The sequence below is a fragment of the Echinops telfairi genome, unplaced genomic scaffold (assembly GCF_000313985.2).
Source record: "Echinops telfairi isolate 266 unplaced genomic scaffold, ASM31398v2 ScPeMD7_70;HRSCAF=299, whole genome shotgun sequence".
NCBI classification, from domain to species: Eukaryota; Metazoa; Chordata; class Mammalia; order Afrosoricida; family Tenrecidae; genus Echinops; species Echinops telfairi.
The window spans coordinates 71,102,004-71,114,378 of record NW_022103968.1 but is presented as its reverse complement, the minus strand read 5'-3'; the positions used below and the strand labels follow the sequence as shown (position 1 = coordinate 71,114,378).

Sequence of the window (12,375 nt, the reverse complement as noted above, 5' to 3'; positions counted from 1 at the left end):
AAAATGGCACTTCTAATCAGGGTTCTCTCTTAGGTGGGTGGTTGGGGAGCCATCCAATGTGGAGATCAGAAATTTTGCATTCTGTACAATTTTAAAACCTTCATCTGTGCAGCAGCATATTCTATGCTCCTGCAATAATGTGCATTCCGTCATAGGTAGAACAAGTCAGAACTACGCTTATACTGTAATGCTTATGTATTCATTTCATAAAATTTGTTACACTTTCGATGAAATACTACATTTTTATTCCCTTGCATTTGTTACTTCAGCAGACAAACATACGACATAAAGAGAAAAAGTGTCGAACCACCAGAGTGACAAGCTGTAATTCCTTTCAGCTTTGTGCTAATCCCCAACTTCCTATGAGATATTATGAATGAATTATGCAATTCCTGAAAGTGTTCAAAGAGCTAAAAATATTGTCAGAACAAGTGCTGTGAGTTCAGCAGAAGTGGAAAGGGATTTTTCGAAGATTAACATAATATGTTCAGAAAAGAGCAGTCACCTGTTTCTAGCATATCAAGCACAATATCTGTTTTCTAATTGGCCTCTCTCTAGAGGAACAGTATCCTACTCCTACAGAGAAAAAATGATTAAGGATAAATCGCATAGCTGATGATGCTCAGATTAAAGCAAAAAATATTGTAAGTGAGGATGCCAATCACGAAGCAATATAGCTGTATCTTAAATAACAGTTTAATTTGGGGGGGGGAATATTAATATTTTTTCATTAGTATCTTAAAATCCTTTCTTATAACTGATCTATTTTTGTGTGCCTCTTTTATTGTTCTTATTTATTAACTATATGAAATACCGTATATACTGGAGTATGAGCTGAATTTTTCAGCACATTTTAATTAATTAATTTTTAATTTTTTGCTTTCTTGATTTTCTTTTTTTTCCCAATCATTTTATTGGGGGCTCATACAACTCTTATCACAATCCATACATACATCAATTGTGTAAAGCACATTTGTACATTCGTTGCCCTCATCATTCTCAAAACATTTGCTCTCCACTTAAGCCCCTGGCATCAGGTCCTCATTTTTCCCCTTTCATCCCCTCTCCCTTTGAACCATTAATAATTTATAAATTATTATTTTGTCATGTCTTACACTGTCCAACATCTCCCTTCACCCACATTTCTGTTGTCCGTCCCCCAGGGAGGAGGTTATATGTAGATCCCTGTAATTGGTACCCACTTTCTACACCCCCCTCCCTCACCCTACTGGTATTGCCACTCTTACCACTGGTCCTGAAGGGATCATCTGTCCTGGATTCCCTGTGTTTCCAGTTCCTATCTGTACCGGTATACTTCCTCTGGTCTAGCCAGATTTGTAAGGTTGAATTGGGATCATGATATTTAGGGGTGGTGGGTGGTGGTGGTTAGGAAGCATTTAGGAACTAGAGGAAAGTTATATGCTTCAACATTGCTACACTGCACCCTAACTGGCTTGTCTCCTCCCCACAACCCTTCTTTAAGGGACGTCCAGTTGCCTACAGATGGGCTTTGGGTCTCCACTCCACACACTCCCTCATTCACATGATTTGATTTTTTGTTCTTTGATGCTTGATACCTGATCCTATCAACAGCTTGTGATCACACAGGTAGGTGTGCTTCTACCATGGGGGCTTTTTTGCTTCTGAGCTAGATGGCCGCTTGTTTACCTTCAAGCCTATAAGACCCCAGACACTATATCTTTTGATAGCTGGGGACCATCAGCTTTCTTCACCACATTTGCTTATGCACCCGCTTTGTCTTCAGCGATTGTGTTGGAAAGGTGAGCATCATGGAATGCCAATTTAACCGAAAAGTATTCTTGCATTGAGGGACTACTTGAGTGGAGGCTCAATGTTCATCTCCTACCTTAATACTAAACTTATACATATATGCACAGAGATCTATTTTCCCATCCTCATATATAAATATATTTCCATATGTACATGCCTGTATTTAGACCTCTATAAATGCCCTTTGCCTCCTAGCTCTTTCCTCTATTTCCTTTGACTTTCCTCTTGTCCCACTATCATGTTCAGCCTTCATTTGGGTTTCAGCAATTCCTCTTGGTTACATTATCCTTGATTATGCCCTCTACCAGGCCTCTTGCACCCTCCTCACCACCGATTTGTTGTTCCCTTGTCCCTGGGTTTGTTAAAACCACTACCTTTCCCTCCCCCTCCCCCACTCCCATGTCCCCCCAGAACCATCGGTCCTGTTTGATTTCTCCTCCAGATTGTTCATCCAGCCTATCTTATTTAGACAGACCTGCAGAGATAATACCATGCACATAAACAAGACAGAGCAAAACTAAGAAACAAAAGAAAACAAAACAACAACAAGCCAATGACAAAAACAACGACAAGCCAATGACAAAAACAACGACAACAGCAAAACAAAAAAGAAAAGCTTGTAGTTAGTTCAAGGACTGTTTGTTGGCCTTTAGGAGAGTTTTCCAGTCGAGTCTGTGGGGCGCCAAGCCCTGGCCCCAAAGTCTATTTTAGTAGTCCCTGGAGACTTCGTTGCTCTGTTCCCCTTGCTGTTCTGTTGCATGCCCTTAGTGTTTTGTCTCCGTGTGGTGGGATCAGATCCAGCACAATTCCTGCACTGTGTCTCCAGTGTTGTCCCCCATAGGGCTATGGGTCAGTGAGGGATGTTGTGTCTCATAGTGGGGCCGGCCATATGGCCTTCTCTGTGGATTGGCTGCTCTGAGTGGGAATATGGTCCTCAAGGCTTGGTGGGCCAGGATGTGCTGCATTCTCTCTTCCTCCTCCTTCATTTGCTCCCGTGTGCTCTGATCAGACATATCCCTCTCCCTGAGCTGCAGCTTCAGTGCTGTCCTCTGAAATAAATTATTCTGGGGGGAGGGGCAGGTGTCCACGTAGTTGAGATTGGGCCGACCCCTCAGACCTCTTCAGCACATTTTAACTGCAGTTTTTGTGGTAAAATTAGGTGCCTCAGCGGATATTCGATTCAGCTTATACTTGAGTAGATACAGTAATAAATTACCTTTGGTATGTTTTTAATACCTAAAATTGGCAGCGACCAGCCTTTAAATTATTTGAATCCCACCATTGGGTGTAAGGTTGGAGATGGCTGTGGTTGGAAAGGATGCATGAGAAGAGCAAATGCTGAACAGGGTCTGGGCACAAAGAGCAATTAAATAACTTGTCCCTGGACTAATGTGGCTTCTTGGAAAGATGAACACGTTAGAGAGGAGGAAAAGCTCCGTGCCCCACCATTCTGAACCCTTCACAATGACACGGTTCTTTAATATAGTTAGTACGTAGTAAGAACACTGACGGAAAGTAGAATTCCAATTCCCCTTCACTCTACTGACTTTCAGACTTCCTGTACCTGGGAAGGTTCTCCCTCTATGAGTACTAGCTGGCTTCAAAGCTTGAGCTTTTAGAAGCTTGGTTGTTTGGAGGCATCTATGCGATATATCTATATCTATCTATATATGTATATCTATACCTATGAACAAAATGTGTTTCTTTAGCCCTGGCTTGAGCCAAAAATAGTTGAACTTTTTGAGGGGTTCAAGTTGACAAGCGAAAATTCAGTTTTGGGCTAAGAGCAAGAATGGAAACTTTCAGAATATAAGAGTAAATGCCTCCCTTCCCCCAATCCTTTCTGGACAAGGGATACTAAGAAGTTTTGATAGCAGTTTGGTGTAAACCTCAACTATGAAGATTATTAAAGTGTTGCTTTTTTTGTACTATGGTCCTTATTAAAATGATGTCTTTATTGAAGTGTCCCTCTCAGCACAACTCAGGACACATAATACAGGAGAGACTCATGCTATGGATGACAAGTCAACCCTTGGACTAGTCTATGATGAAACTCATTTGCCTTAGAGTCAGCTCAGCTCAGGGAAACCCCACTTATGTCAGAGTAGAACTTTGCTCTATAGGGTTAATTTCTCTTTTTTTGGGAAACACATTGCCAGGCTTTTTTTCTGAGGTATCTCTGGGTGGGCTTGAACCTCTAATCATTGTGTTGGTAGCAGAGCATTTTAACTCTTTGCTGCACTCTTGGAATAGAAAATGATATAGTCATGAAAATGAATTGAAGCTGCAGCTTCTATAAAGATGGTTTCATTACATAATATGCAGGTTAGTATTCCAACTAATTAATTACTAAAGCTCTAGATTGAATAGTGGCAAATGTCCAGGGAAAACTGCCAGGACCAGGGTATTACATTGACAAGTAAAAATAAAGATGATGACAGTTAAATATTTTTATTTTTAAAAAAATTGAGGCTGTACTTGACTCCTGTAATTAATTTGGAATGATAGTGCAGCTAAAGCGTTGTGTGTTTGTGACAGTCTATTTTTACAGTTCAATATTATTAAGGTATGAAGGAACTGTTTTATGTATGCCAATTTTACTGTTTCTGCCAACCTCATCCAGGGAAGTCTACATTTGTGCAGCAGACTGCTTTGAATGTTAATTCTAAATCTAGATGCCGCCTCCAATACATGTTGAAAACAGTTACATAAAATCCAGGTGCTTACTCAAAAGCGTGAATACCCATGAGTTTGGTACAGCCACTTGTGAAAATGTGGGCAGCTGAGACTCTTTCTTAGACCGCCAGGATTGTTGGGGTGTGGCATACCAGCTGTGGGCTGGCTCGCATGTGCATTAACATATATTTATTGAAAAAAATTGGCAGAAAAGATAAATGACCATTACCAAATCCCCAAAGCTCCAATCTTGGACACCTGCTTTTAACCCTGATTTTGACACTTATTAGCTGTGCGATTTTGGACAAAATGTTGTAACTGGTTTCCTTGATGGTAAAATGGAGATGTTGACTTTTGCCAGGGTCTTTCCAGGCTCTGCCTTGTAATGATTCAAGCACGATATTTAGCTCTCCATTAAATGGACTCTTTGTAGCAGTCAGTTGATTAAATGTTGGAAGACATCCACTCCTGGTGAAAAAAAAAAAGGCAATTACTCTCATCTTTGTGAGTGACCACACCAGCTGTGGTTCTAATCTAAGGCGACCAGATTTTAACATTGGTAAAGCAGGACACCATTGATAAAAGTCATATCCTGGCGAAATAGCCACATGGCAGCCGAAAAACATATACCCTAGCTTATCATGCATTCTTTCAAAAACTCGGGACTTTTTAAAAATGCCGCAGGACGTGGGAAAAATTGTTAAAAATCGTGACTGTCCCGCCAAAAGCGGGATGTCGGGTCACCTTATTCTAATCCCAACTTTGCATCGCAAACAACTAAACTTACCCTGACCTCTGTCACCACATCTGGAAAATGGAGCGATTCAGAAGTAGTATTGCAGAGGCTGGGTTGTGAAATCTAGCTGTCTGAGTCTTTGCTATTTATCAGCTATGTGATCTTCAGTACGTTGTGTAGACTTTCTGCTCTTAATTCATTACCTGTAAGAGAGGAGTTATGAAGGTAGTTGCTGCAAGTTGATTCTTACTGATGGACAATAGAACAAAACAATACAACAGATCCGAATGTTGCCCAGTCCCATGCTATCTTCATGACTGTTGTCATTCTTGAGTCCCTTGTTATAGCCGCTGATGATTTTCTGTACCTTCCAACCTAGGGAACTCACTGCCCAGCTCTATGGCATATACTATTCTGGGGTAGCCCATAGGGTTTTCAATGAGCTAAACAAAAAGATAGCCAGGCCTTGCTTCTTAGTCTATCTTAGTGTAGAAGCTCTACTGAAAACTATCCAGCATGGTGACCCTACTGGTATTTGAAATACCAGTGGCATAGTTTCCGGCATCATAGAAACATTTACTCCACCACAGTATGAGTTGAGTGGTGGGGATTATAATAGACCTACTTTATCAAACTGATGTGAGATTCAGTGAGTCAATACTTGTAAAACGAGAATAGAATACATGCTGTAAAAGTATTATCTGTGTATGTGTGTTCAGTATTAATATATACTCCTGCATTGTGGGATTTTATTATGCATTGAGATATGCATGTTGAGCCCCAAACACAATACTGGACAAATAGTTAATGTTCAATGAATGTTAGCTCTTTCTGTCTGATCCTATTGGAAAAATAATAGTTCTGTTTGAGGTAGTTCCTCTTTTCGCTCCTGTTGGATCAAATGGGTTCCTATAAATTACCAGAGGAGCCTTTTGCCTATTCCAACCCAGCTCTTGCTTTCCTTCTCCTCCTTCCTCTTCCCCTTTCCCCTTCCCTTCCCTTCCCTGCTTTATCTTCCTCCTTCTACCTCTCTCCTACCTGCTTTTTCCCTTACTCGCAACAACTGTCTCTCAATCAATATCAATCTCTTTCTTACCTCGCTCCCTCCTTCACCTCTCTATCTCCTTCTTGCCTTCTATTTCTTCCTCTTTAATCCATTTTATAGTTACCCATCAATCTCTCTCTCCCCAGCCCCTCATTTTTCTACTGCCCAAGGACAGGCCTCCTTGGAGGCCAGTAAGCTGCAAAAGAGCAGAGGCATCTCTGGAGAAGAAAAGCATGTAGTTGCTTGTTTTAGCTTGTGGAAGGCCCTCCTCAGCTCTCAGGTTTACCATGACTATAGAACCCTTAGAGCTCTTGGAGTGGAGACAGCACTCTCCCATCCTGTAGCAAAACAATACATGGTGGGTCTCCCAGCTTCTTAACAATGGCTTTTCATTACAGGTCACTGGATCATGTTGTAGCACCATCAATTGGGCACAATCTACCCAGCCACTGGCATAGAGTTGATTCTGACTCACTGCAACCCTATATAGAGCTTCCAGTGTTATAAATCTATATGAGAACAGAGCACCTTATTTTTATCCTGAGGAACCCCTTGTGTGTTTGAACTGTACCACTAGGAGGGTTTTCACACAATTTAATCATCCACAGTGGGTGAAGGAAGACATTGGGCAGTGGAAGATATGACAAATAATAATAATTTATAAATTAACAAGGGTTCATGAGGGAGGGGGCCGGGGAGAGTGGGGGGAAATGAGGTGCTGATACCAAGGGCTCAAGTAGAAAGCAAATGTTTTAAGAATGATGATGGCGACAAATGTACAAATGTGCTTGACACAATGGATGGATGTATGGATTGTGATAAGAGTTGTACCAGCCCCCAATGAAATGATTTTAAAAAAATCATCCACAGTGTTGGTCTCAGCACAGTTCTGGGACACCTTGTGTGAGGTCCCAACCTTTTCGTTGCTAGGCATGAGAGATCTGGAGTATTTGCGGGCCAGGATGATGTTAGTAGGTACAGCAAAGTTCAGGGCAGGCGCTATCTGCTAACATGTGAAAAGTATTACAGTATTTTAATAACTGGTAGTTTGCACCAGTGTATACATCCTAACTGCAGTCCAGGGTATATGCCTGTTGCCTTAGGTTGTCTGAGATAGTTAAGGTTTATTGTGCCAACATGGCCAATGAACACATGTGGGATTAATTGAAGGGCGGAGAGATAAATGGCTCAGCGAGCCTCACCTTTCTTGTCTCTTGCTCTTTGATGATCAGACCAGTGTGTGGCTGCCTTGCTTGTTCTGTGCCTCAGTTTACAAGCTACACTACCTGTGGGACGCCTAACTCTTGGACTGTTTCGCTGTAAGTTGAGGTTCCTTTAAGACCTGCTTTGCCACGCTACTGGAATATACATTTCTTGAGCTGGGGACTGTTAGACCCTGTCTGACTGTTGGTGACTTGCCTTGCTGTTTGCTGCCTGTGGCCAGATAGCGTGAATTGCTCTACAGAGGACTACCCGGAGGCCCTCTAGACTTGAAGGACTGCCAGTGTATTAGCTGTCTCACGGAAGTGAGTTGCACTGAGCCATTTGTACTGCTTTATAGATTAATTAACTGTTTATTTCTTATGCTATCTATAAAATTATTAGTGTCCTGGTTTTGTTTCTCTAGAGAAACAATATGTTCTGTCTAACATATTGTCCTAAAGAGACTGCTATGCCTTCCTACTCTGAACCAACTCGTGGTTGCCAAGAGATAGGCTGACCAATGTCCACGAGAGTGACTAGTCTCCTGGGGCTATTTCAGGTCAGAATAAGCCACCATTTATTTTCAAGTAGAAAAGGTGGAAGTGTGTCACTGGGGAAGCATTGGTGCCTAAATGTAGATCCACCAGTTACATTCCCACTTAAATCTTCTGGGCTGTGAGCACTTAAAAGAATGAACGTCTTATCTGAATAGTGGTATTGCTTGAGGTGATCCCAAGGCCCAGCAAATGTACCCTGTGTTCGGTGCCAAGGCACCTGTTTCCATGGTTGCTTTGGGGTCTCTACCTTTTGAGTTCATGTTGTTCCATCTCTCCTCTTGCTTGCATTTGGGAGGCGGATGGTGCTGGGCAGAGCTTTGGGGATCCTGAGACTACATCCAGCAGTGCTCTTGACTGGCTCAAGGGCAAGGCCTAGGAGGGCTGACTCCCTTTCTGGGGAGATCTTGGAGGAACCGTCGTGGCACAGTGGCTAAACACTCAGCCGCTAACTGAAAGGCTGGCAGTTTGAACTGAGGGAGAGAGAGCTGGTGATCTGCTGCCATGGTCATATTGGGTTACTCTAAATGGGAATGGACTTGATGACAGAAACCACTTATTCCCTTGGACCAAGGTCAGCTGACAGGCCCCTTCTGTGACTCCGGCCCTGGGTTCAAGCTGGGGAGTTGAAGAGCAGTTTCAGTTGTGCTCTTTCAGGGTCTAGATTGTTCTGTCGCCCTCCCCTCATTCTTGTGATGAAATGCTCTGAAAATATGGGAGGGTGAGTCTAAACGTATTGCTACTAGGGTTCTAGTTCAACAAAACATATCTCCAAAATTGGTGGTTGGCTGTAGACAAATTCTCTCAGCAATACACTTATCTTAGTTTCCTTAAACAACAACAACAATAAAACCAGTGGCTTCTAAGGGGATGTATTGTCGGAGCAAATTGAAGAAGAGTGGCCAGCTCAGAAGTTTATGGTATGTTGAGGGCCTTCCTCTTTTGTATTTCCCTTCTGTTTCATCAGGTAGCATGCATGTCCTTTCCAGTTTTTAATGAATTTGAGGTGATTGAAAGTGCAATGGCTTGGGCTGGGCACACCGTGGCCTTTAGTGCGGCATCCTTGCTGTTCAGAGCTTTGTAGAGGTCTTGTGTAGCAATGCAATGCACTGTTTGATCTCCTGACGGCTGTTTCCATGAACATTGACTGTGGATCCAGGCAGGATGAGGTCCTTGCTCACAATGCATAGTAAATAATCAAACCCTTAAAATAGGAAAAACCAAACAAAAACAAAAAAGGAACTTATGGCCACTGATCTTAGTAATCTTGAAACAGTTTCTTGCCGACAGCAGGGTTGCCATAGGGGCTCATTAGGAAGGAGTCAGGAAAAAGCCTCACTGGGAACTTGCGCTGAGGGATTTTCCTTCCTGCCCATTCTTTCAGGAGAGTAAAGACGTTCCTATGAGAATTTCATTGGGAAGCCGTACACCACTCACCCTACAGCCTTGATACTGTCCCTTCAGACTTCTTTGCCCCCAAACTCAAAGAATGTTTCAGAAGAATGTGATTTGAGTTCCTTGCGGATGCCAGACTGTCCTTTTGATGGGGGTGTGTGTGTGTGTGTGTAAAATCAGAGCACAGAATTCCTTGGGAAAGGGTTGGAGTGAGAGAAACACTGCCTTCAGAAGTGTACACCTGTGGATTGGGGATAAGTTGAGGAGATATAGCTTCACACGCTGTGATGTTTATATTTAATAAGGGTTTCTATGATTTTGTAGGAATATATATATTTTAACCTACCCTGGTATCTAGCTACTCACCACTCAGTGAGGAGTGGACCTCTAGCATGTCCGAGAGGTGTCTTCTAAGTCAGCCTCACTATCTGTGTTCTTACTTTCCTGAGAACAGAGTAATGAACATTCCAGGAATTAATTGGCGTAACAAGGACTAATTATTGGCAGCTCTCATCCATACAAGGAAGATAATACTCACCTTCCGAGTTTGCTATGAAGATTCAATGGGATCCAGAGCTTCTGCTCAGCTCAAGGTGAAAGAAAATAATTGACTATTATTAATACATCTTTGAAAGCTGTTTTAGAATGTGCCATAAACATTAAGTGAAGTTCAAAGGCACTACACATAAAGGATGTCTTCAAAGCCTCTTTGTTGGGCCCTACAGTCACCCCTCAATGCCCTTAGGTGAAAGGGATTTTGCAACCTTCTTCGCATCCGCATAAAATCCCCCAATTTTTGTTTGGATTTTCTCACGTGATCCTCTCATCATCTCCTCATTGCTCAAATGCCTATCGCGAATGGCTTCTTTTTACTCCTTGAGTTCCCAGTCAGCCCTTGGTTTCTCTTCTCGCTTTTCTGGGGACATTCTCCAGAGCTGGACACTTGGCTGCAGCCCTGGTTTCACCGGCGGCGTTTCTGCTTTTGGCTTCCCCTCACCCTCCTTAGCGTTCCGTTTCCTCATCCGCCTTTCCCTCATGGCCTTGTCTTCCAGAGTGCCCGCAGCTTCGAGCTTTCCCTTCCACTGTGGCTTTTCCTTGGTTTCCATCTTTCCTTAGCTTCCAGGCTTTCCTTCATTTTCACCGTGGAGTTTTCCATGTTGAGCGTCTCCTCCTTTGCCTGTCCCGCAGGACTTCTTTCTCCTCCTCCTCTAGTCTCACAGAGCGCTGGGAGCAACAGATGCACAGGCCTGAAGGAACGTGCGGCAACAATAAGAAGCCCAGGGGACTGAACAAAAGGCTCCGGGCTGGACTGTTGGGAGGACCAGCGGGTGCCATGAGCTGGGCTTGTTAACACGTATTGTTACTATTTGGCATTTCTTATCATTTGAATACCCAAATGCTTCATTTGACTGGAGCAAATTCTCTTAAGTTCCAGTCCAGGATGTCAGCTTCCTTGTTTAAAGAATGATGTAAAGAGAAAAAGCACATTCCAGGCACAATCTGAATCTTATAACTTCAGTAAACACCTTTCTTTCTTGTCAAATAAAGTAGTGGAGTTCATAATGGATCATTGTGATTTGTGGGCTTTCATTGGCTAATTTGGGGAAATAGATTAACGAGGCTTTCCTTCTTAGTTTGCTTGAGTCTGGAAGCTTCAATGAAGCCATCTTAGCCTTGGGTGGCGACTGTATACAAGATGTATTGGCTGGGAATCAGACCTGGGTCTCTGGCAAGGAAGGTAGGGATTCTACCACTGAGCTGCCCTGCTACTACTCCCTTAAAAACTCATTGCCAATGAGTCCATTCGAACTCATTTTGACCATAGGTGACAGAGTAGAACTGCCCCTTTGGGTTTCTAAGACTTTAAAAATATTGACAGGAGCAGAGAGCTTCACCTTTTAATGAGTTCAAACCCCTGACCTTGTGATTAGCAGCTCAGTGCATAGCTCCTGTGCTGTCAGCACACATTATTACTGTTTAACTCTAGCGTTCATCCCCGAAACTCAAAGAGAATGAGAATTACATTCTCCGTTCCTGGCGGGAGTCTCCCTTGACCATATAAACAGGACTGAGCTGTTCACTCGTTTCTCATAAACCCAGCTGGACTTAGAGCATGGACCTGATTTCTGTCACCTTGAACTCTTCAAGGTATTTGTCCACACGTCCTCTCTGCCCAGGTCATACTCTGCCTAAGAGAGGCTTCTCTCTCCAAGATTGAAGGGCTAACTGTGGCCCTTCATTCATAGTGTTCCTGGAAGCTTTGGGGCAAGATTAATCTGCCTTTTGACAGTGATAGACAGTGGCCAAGATTGAACTAATGAGCTCAGGGCCCCTGTTTCCATGTAAACCACTCTTGAGTTAACTTCCCTCCGTAGCTCTCCCTACCTTTCAAAATCCTGCCTCTTGTACTGCTCTGCTCTCAGGATATCATATCCATATCTGCTCATTTGCCAGGATTACCCGAACATTTACACTGTCTCAAACCGGCCCGTTACTGTAGCTAGCAGACTGCCAGATATAACACTAGTGTGATTGCCGTGGTCACTTTCAGCCCCAATCCTGACAGTACCTACAGGAGATGAGTTTAAGGCCTTGCGGTATAATTGTGTCTGTGGCTGGAGGTGGGGAAATCCTCTAGTGATTGTGTTTTATTTGGGCGTTTGGGCTCACCGGGGGTTTATGGAAGATGGTCGCAAGTTGGGAGTGAGGCACTTGTTTGAGTATTTGCGACCTAATGGTCTCCATACATCTGGGCCTTCAGGTAAATGACGTCTGGTCCATGTCTGCAGGCTCTCGGTAGACACGCCTTTGAGATGACGAACAAAGACACCTTGCCTAATTGTATCCTTGTTTTCATTACCATCACCTTGATGCTTCCGTAGAGAGTACTTTAGAGGTGATCCGGTTCTACTACATGAACTATGATTTCTAATTCTTCCTAATAACTTAGAAAATTATGGTTTCAATTTTAAAGA

At 43.0% G+C, this 12,375-nt stretch overlaps 1 protein-coding gene across 1 annotated transcript in view; it reads left to right on the top strand.

The window, feature by feature from the left end:
- Positions 1-12,375, top strand: part of KCNMA1 (potassium calcium-activated channel subfamily M alpha 1) — a 1,099,869-nt gene that overhangs the window by 118,626 nt on the left and 968,868 nt on the right. The gene's annotated exons all lie outside the window — the stretch shown is intronic.